Here is a 7,816-nt window from a genome sequence, read left to right on the forward strand (position 1 = left end):
TTCTTGTTTTTTTTTACTATTTTCATCTTTATTCCTATTAATTACATCCTCAATTATCGCTATTCAACATCAGGCATGTCTTCGTCGCTTTTGATCAGTGAGGCGATGCTGTCCTCCGTTTTCATCTTTCCTGTAAGGAGTGCGGAATCTCATTGGAGTCCTTCGATTACGGTACAGCTGGCCACCAGGTGCACTACTGTGTGGTCCACCCCGGCTCACAGACGCACGAGGGACTGTCCTTGAGCTAAAACATGTGAAGTTACTCCGAGAATTCCTCGTGCCCCGTCAGCATCTGGACCGAGGCCGTGTTTGGCGTGATGCTACGAAGCACACGGTAAGCTGAGATCCCGGTATCCGGGAAGAATTTTCGTGTTATCGATGCCGTTGTTCCTTTCAAATCCCTCCTATTTTATTTGTTCAAGTGTTCCCAGTCTAAGCTGCCGCTTGACGAATGCAATGAGGCATTTCTCGTAGTCCTATCTTTTGTTACTCTTTAGGGCCGCATCCTTGGTCAGCTGGTCCGCCCTATCATTATTCTCCGTCCCCTTGAGCGTCTTCACGAAATATACTTTCAAGATCTTGAAACTATATTGCTTCCATAACATTTTCTTTTAACGCTAAGGGACGGAGAATAATGATAGGGCGGACCAGCTGACCAAGGATGCGACCAAGGATGCGACAGTTTCAAGGATGGACCGCGAGTCTCTAAATATGGCGCATGAATGCACTGACTCGTTGGCCGCGTACGCTTCCAAATGGAATATGTTTAGAGCAATCTAATGTTAAAATTCAAATTTTAGGATTTATTTTTGACTCTCTCTCTCTCTCTCTATATATATATATGTTATATATATATACATATATATATATATTATATATATATATATATATATATATATATATATATATATATATATATACAAGTATTTTTACATAATTCGCGGCTCTTATAGTCTTATAAAGGACGTTAATAATTCACTGTTTTTTATTATTACAGATTTTAATGGGGATATCTGCTATTCCTTTACGTCTATCTTGCGTCTGTTTTTTTGGCCGCCATCACCACGATTTTCTAAGGCGGGCTAGCGTTTTAGATATAATAGCAATTTCTCTGTGAATAAAACGTGATACTTTTAAAGTATATTTATAAAAGACCATATTATATACGATTAATTGATACTGTATCTAAAAGTGAAACGACTTTTCAAAGTGATGATTTTTTTACCTGAAGTGATGAAATTTGTATGGTATTATAGACGTGTACTAAAATAATAATTCGAAAATTAAATACATTCGAGTGAATAACCGGTGAGTTCTGATAGTAGTGGTTAACAAGCCACAAACCGCAGACAGAGTCCGGGCGAACTGCGATAGGAGTCCGTTATTTGGTTTAACTGATACATTAAATTATACCGTCTCTAACTGTCTCTGTTGTATTGAATAACGGTGCGCTACTTTTAATGTCTATTTTTTATTATATTTCTACGTAATTCAAACATTATATAGACATAGAAGTGATTCATTTCATTTTTATGTCTATTTGTAATACAGATATCTTTCTAGAATCTATATATCTCTGTCTATCTCTCTCTCCATTCACTCTGTGTTTGGCACTAATCGGTGTAACATAACTCCTGAAGATGCCCCGTGGAGGGGTGAAACACACGTTGAGTGATTTGACGGTAGCAGTTGTGTAGTTCGCATTTTTTGCCGCATGCGCATTTGTTAGCGGGCTGGTGGGCGGTGCACTTTGTTGCACGACTACCACTGCATGTGCGGAAGTGGCTTAATATTGGTCCTTTTCTTACTTAGGATGGACTTCCGCAAGGTAACGCCTGATTCCATTAAATATTTCTAGAATATATTTTTGAACAATTCGCTAAATTGAATATTTCTTTAAACGATATTATATTGTCACGAAGGCAAGAACCGTCAATGTAGCTGTCACCTACAAAATGTTTAGAAAAGTTTCAAGAAGTAAGTATGACTAAAATCCATTAGAACGAGTATTCAAATTATAGTTTTGTAACGACTGCAGAGGTTTTATACTGCAGCTGGCTTGCAAGAAAATTGAAAAATTTATTAATTTCAAACTTTCAAATATCAAAATTATTACATACTAGAATGCTAGATTCAATATTGTTGACGACTATAAAAGCCAACACTGGGAGCAACATTAGACATATTTTTAGTAAATCTGCGTTTCCCTAACCCCAGCCTTGGTCGTGACAATATGAAGATAAAAAATGATAAATGAAATCTAGTGAATAGATTTCTTGGAACAAAAAGGTTGTGATAAGTTAACTTTTAATAAACTTTATACAGGAAATACAAAAACACTTAATGGCCAGGTTGGAAGCGTCTTGCATCTTACAGATGGACAGGTGGATGTTCTGGGCGCACTGTCGTTTCAAGCATACGATATATATTAATACGACTCCTTAACTTCATTTTTTGTGTGTTTATCTGCATTCAGTCCTTCATTTAAAGCCCTCCTCAGTAGAAAATACCTTATTCTTCACAATCTGTCGCCAAGTTTTTTTATATTCTGGGGTAACAGTCGTTCAGAGTAGCTGATGGTTGATAATGTGGTAGATAAGTAAGGTGTATTGTTTCTGAAGATGTTAATGCTGTTAGCCCTAAGGCTTTTACAGCTTCATCGGTACTGAATTCACGGAGCGGAAGGGTCCGTGAACTAGATAAAAACAAGGCGTATTTAAAAATTAATATATAAGAAATTTAAAATCTAGTTTTAAATTCATATTTCATTGCGTCGCTCTACGTTCGAGTATTAAACATATATTTATTTGCGCACACTTTCAGGAACCAATAATATAAATTTTCATGAGCCACTGTGTATTAGATTTAAACTTAAAATTCTCAGATTTAAACGTGTTTGAAATCCTTGTAGCTTTAATTTGAAAAAGCTCTTTTGATACCAGTTTCTATCAAATTACGTATAATTCTAGTATTTGTTTTAGGCAACTCCGTCGACGTTTCAGCCCATAAACGCCCACTGCAAGACATAACCTTCTCTTATATAGTTTAGGGGGATATATCATAATCGCCACGCTTCGCATGCGGGTTGGCGATCGATGATGAAGTATGGTATTAGTGTACGCACAGGACGTTGCTGCCCATCCTCTAAAAACTAATTTGTGAGCAGTGGCAATACTGAGATAGTATTCTGTGAATCAAGCCAGTGACTTAGGATCGCAAATCTATCCTCTACCGCTACCAATGTTAAAAGTTTGAACTATTAAAAAAAATGACACTCAAAAAAGTTTAAGTGTTCCTTCAACTCTTTGCTATAGAATTACTACTGCTTAAGGCAATTCTATATAATTAATACGCAGTGTGAATTATATAAGAATTTATCTCCGGAATCGAACTCGCGACCTACGTTCGTAACTATCAGTTTTCTCTCACTGGGCTACCACTGCTCGATTCTACATCATATAGGCTGTTTTGTAGTGGAATACGTTATTGTTTGTTAAAGAATTTGATTCTTTCTTCTTTATTTTATTAGGCAAGTGGAAACTATATCCAAATGTATACACATGCTTCATTATTTGCGGCTTTATATGCTTTGTATGTTACTTAAAACTTTGGCACTGGTCGGTGTAACATTACTCCTGAGGATGCCCCGTGGAGGGGTGAAACACGTGTTGAGTGAATTAACAGTGGTAGTTGCTCTATCGTTGGTCTACTACATGTACTAACAGCATACGACATTACAATACAGTATATAAACATTGTGTAATATTATACCCCTATATTATCAAATAAAGAAATTTAAAAGTATATTTAACTAAAGTTTGTTTAAAATTCTTATACTATAAAAATGTTTATTATTTTTAAAGCTCGGTAACGAGCCGTTATAACAACATTATTGAGAACAATTTTGAAATTGATCACAAAAAAAAACCGTCTAAGTTTGTTGCGGGCTCTTTGAAAGCTTTTAATTCGAAAGTTGTCATTATACAGTACAATTTAATTCTATATTCTAGATCTTTCTAGATCTTTGCATGATTGTGTCCTTTTTACAATACATACCTATATCACTGAATAATCAAATAAAAAACCAATAGTTATCATACATCTTCTTTATCATTTTAATTATATAGATGTCCACTGTTCGATATAGGTCTACCTCATAGACTTTTAAAACTGGTTGGCAACCGCCTATATCCTGCGACTTCCGAAGACTTTAACATGGTCAGCTGTCTACCTGTGAACATTCTACGCTTTTATTCTTCTACTTCTTCGCGCTGACTTGTTCACTGTCGATTTAACTTATCAATCCGTAGGGCTATATGGTTTACTTTAATTCTTTTAAGGATTTTTCATTTCTAAGCACAGCTTTCTCTTTCATTAATTAACCGAATGTGAGCTTGCCAACGAGCGAAAGACCACGTTTCAGTAACTTAAGTCATACCTGGTGACATACATGGACAACTGAACTGTTGAATGAAAGAAAGAGAATGTATGAAATGAACGATTATTTGTAACATACTATCTCGCCCAATAATGATAAAGAGTGAACGAGAGATCCTCTACTTAGAGACCAATAATCAAACGCACACTTCATATTAAGTTGTGGTCATTGTCGTTTCAGACCACAGATCCCCACTGCAAGGCATAGGTCTATAAGAAGATATAATCCAGAGATATTTATGAGGAGAATAATTTTTTACTAAACGTAGCCAGTTGGAAGAGGGTTGACATTATGTTTTGATAAATAAATACTTATGTTAATTTTGAGTTAAAGGTATATATATATCTAATATATACAATTTCCATGTCACAATGTTAGTTACCGTACCCCTCCGAAACGGCTTGACCGATTTTTGTCAAATTTTATATGCGTATTCAGTAGGTCTGAGAATCGGCTACTATCTATTTTCCATACTCCTAAGTGATAAGGGTGGTTCACAATTTTTTTTATGATACAGCCTACAAAAATACAAACAAACCTATATTTTCACTCCCCTACGATCAACCCTTATTTTTTATTTATTCTTTAAAAACTTAATTTTTTTTGCAAAGCAACGTTTGCGGGATCAGCTAGTATATATATATATATATATATATATATATATATATATATATATAAAGTAAAGTTAACTACAGTAGCCGTAATAATTTCTATAAACATTATCAAACATTTGTCATATCACTAAAACAAACAAGTGTAACAAATAGCGACCGCGCCGCACAAATAGGCGGCCGCAGGCCAATATCGCGTGATATTAATAGCCGTCGAAAATCTGCTAATAAAATAGAATGTAACATTTTGCCGGCAAATCCACAAAGCACCGTATATTTGCATTAAGTTAAAATTATTTGTTGTCCCGTGAAATTGTCGGACCGTCCACGTTGGCAAACATTAATTGAAAAGCAAAATTGAGAGCTTGTTTTTTTCTTTTATAAATGTTTGCAAAATTTTTATTTAGGAATGTTATATTATACATTTATATGACTAAATTAATCAAATGTAAATTCATGTATATATAAAGTTCATGTTTCATCATCATTTAGTTCTACGATGTTCACCGTTGAACATAAACCTTCCACTTAGAATTTCAAAAAGCTTCTTTTAAGATCGCCGGCAGTCTGTAAAACTTGAGAAACCATACAAACTGCTCAAACAAATCATTGTGATAAAAGCACAAACAGAAGTGCTTAATAAGTGGTCTATTTAGTATGAATGACATCTAATATACACCGTCATTAATTTTTCAGCTCTAAAATGTTCACAGCTGGACATATGTCTCCCATAGATTTGCTTAAGTATCGGTTGTAAGCGGCTTGCGATAACTTAGCAAGTTCGTATGTTCAACCGCCTTGCAAGTGCACGTTCTACGCTTTACTTATCAGTCCCTGCTTTTCACTCTTGAATATAGTCACCTAAGAGTAAAAAGATGAGGAAAGGAAGGCGATGAAAGTAAGAAGGAATGAAAAAACAAAAATTGCAAGATAATGTGAAGGATAAAAGAAAGAAATTGAGAAGTATGAAAGTGAGTGTCGAACAAAGATAAAACTCTGGAAAAATTATGTGTAAATAAAGTCCCTGTCCCAAACTAGATAGAGGGTACGAGAGGAGGGGCGGGAGTGGGGGCCAAAAAAAAATATGGGCTGCCTGCTGCCATTTCAACTTAACTAAATCATTGCTGATTTTATACCGTGGAGAAATTTTGAGCACAGCCTTCTGTAAGGCTCGATAAATGACTTAATGTTTGCCAATGAAGCCCATGATGACAGACCACCTTTCCTATGCACATCTATGTATTATTATACTATATTCGTGAAATAATCATAATGTTTGTGAACTTTTATTGAATTTGTATTGAGTCAATATTCTATTTTTCTCCACAGTAATATTACTATATTGTTACGTTCTTAGATATTAAATTAAATACAAGTAAAACCTCTTTCCTCGACCTATTTTTTATACTCAATTAAATTAATAAACATACGAGAGAATTGGATTGAAAGTGGAGCAATGAACATTATTAAATACTTTTTATATTGCGTACACGAAGTTTAAAACTAGCTTTCGTTGCAAGTAAACCAGCGTTCAGCTTCTCAGGTAGTACGTGATCAGTATCCAGAACACTTAAGCACTAGAACTTGACTCCACGGGCTTGTTAAGTGAAGGAGATATAATAATATTGTTCTACTAACTGCTACTGTATCTGAACGTTAATTTTTATATATCGTCACTTAAAATATAAACACCTTTTGTTATAAATACACTGATATAATATCTACTGTGTATTGCAACTATTTTTCGAAATTTATATTTAATAATCTATTTTTTGTATAGTGGCGTACGTAGAATGTACGTCATAAAGTATGTACAAACGAATAACTTTCTCTATATGACCATGACTTGCGTCTTGATAGTGAAGCATTACTAGTTTAGTAAGGCTATACTTTGATTGGTAGAGCCAATTCCCGGCAAATAATAAAATTGGTAATAGTGTAAATAAACTGACAAGAATTACTTAAATAAAAATTAAAATTGTATGACAAGAATGTTCATTTAACATCGGTCTGAGAGCCCAGAAGTAGGAAAAGTTACAAAACGATATATTAATAAAGAAAAAATGTTATATAGGCAGCTATTCAAGTCAGATTTTTTTTTGTTGAAGATTATTATATGTTCATTACAGAAGAATTAAAGATAGGTACAAGAAGTATAGATACAGGAATTGTTGAACAGGTGGGCGTTTTATGAAAAAAAAAAGGCGTGAAACTACCAAACATCTCGTCTAAGTTTCCCGAGTGCAAATAGACGAAGGTGACCAAAGTGTGGTACGAGTGTTAATAAATGTCTCAAAAAGGTGCTGAGTCACATATTATTAAATGGCCCCGTTGTTAGGAGCCAATCATTCCTCCTATCATGTTTTATAACATGGACTTTAATTTACAATATTTAAAAAAAAAAACGTCGCTACGAATTTCTTAAATACTGTAAAAAAAATTATGAAGCAGGTAATAAATGAAAATAAAGATTAAAAAGGTTGGAAAAATGCAGCAAATAATGTGGCGAAGGAAGAAAGACACCAGTAGGGTTTGTTTTTGAAAAGAAGAGAACAAAAGAAAATGTGATCAATGAAAGATGGAATTTCTTAATGTTCCATCTTTCAATGATTCGACCACATTATTTGGTATCACAGTTAATTACAATTTAAAATTGCTATCCTTATTTATTAATTATGTTTTTATTTGTCATTTTACGTTTCCTTTTATTTTTCCAACCTTTTTAATCTTTATTTTCATTTATTACCTGCTTTATAATTTTTTTACA

This window comes from Battus philenor, unplaced genomic scaffold, assembly GCF_028537555.1.
Source record: "Battus philenor isolate CCGP_79_NKW_IND1 unplaced genomic scaffold, ilBatPhil1.0.hap1 SCAF_9, whole genome shotgun sequence".
Taxonomy (NCBI): Eukaryota; Metazoa; Arthropoda; class Insecta; order Lepidoptera; family Papilionidae; genus Battus; species Battus philenor.